Genomic DNA, 1,018 nt, shown 5'->3' with positions numbered 1-1,018 from the left:
GTGTATACAAGCATGGAGCTTCAGGAAAATCAGAAACACTGGCCACCTCCTTTAAGGAACCTGAATCTGAAGCGCATTTCTATGAAAACTTCATTTATTTGCTTAGTTCTGAAATGATTTTATTCTAACTGATCATTTATTCATAGCAGCCTACTCAGGCAATGTCCAGGAGTAATTTCCCATATTTGCTCTCTTACCTTTAATTCTCAGTATATTCTTTCAGGTGCAAGGAAATAATTAACTTGGCTAATATGTAAAAACTAGAGGATTTTGTATTTTCTTATACCCTTGTGCCCATTTCTGATAAATAGGCAGATACATAATAAATACAGGGGCATATCATGAAGTACTGAAAAAGTGTTACTTGTGGAAGAGTTTTCCTCGTGGAAAAGCAGTATTTTAGTTTTGGTACTACTGTTCACTTTGGGGTTAAGTAATTTTTGTTCTTGGCACAAAATTGTAAACAAACTAACTACCTCGCCTTGCAACTCTGGACAGCTTTTGGTCGTAGCGTAAGCAGCTGCTGTGAGTTATGCTGCAGGGATGTTTGGCAGTCAGGGTAAGGGGATTCTCCCACATCCTTCCAGGAGCGTTCCCAAGCGTGGGACAGGCATTCCCGCAGGTCAGTAACTGGGCTGCCCAGGCTGTGGGTAGCATCTAAGTGGCTCTAGTTCCAAGGGTGAATTTCATAAGGACACATAATCTTGCACAGATAATTTCAAATAACTTTTTTCCTTGACTATAAAAGTAACATAAAAACATTGGAGATAACTTGGGAAGATAAAAAAAAAAAAGAAAAAAGCCAACTCATCCATTATTCTATAATGCAATGGCTACATTGTTAATGTGTTGATAGATTTCTTGGTTTTTTCCTTCTGTGCATATATATTTAAATAATTGGTTGGAGATTATATATTTCCTGTAATATATGTTCTATAGAAACTGAGAATATAATCTCTTTGATAGGTGAATTTTATTTTATTTTTTATTTTCTTGGGTTTTTTTTTTTTTTTTTTTT

This window comes from Chinchilla lanigera, unplaced genomic scaffold (assembly GCF_000276665.1).
Source record: "Chinchilla lanigera isolate Chin_1 unplaced genomic scaffold, ChiLan1.0 scaffold00022, whole genome shotgun sequence".
NCBI lineage: Eukaryota > Metazoa > Chordata > Mammalia > Rodentia > Chinchillidae > Chinchilla > Chinchilla lanigera.
The sequence above is the reverse complement of the archived record's forward strand: the minus strand, read 5'-3'. Positions refer to the sequence as shown.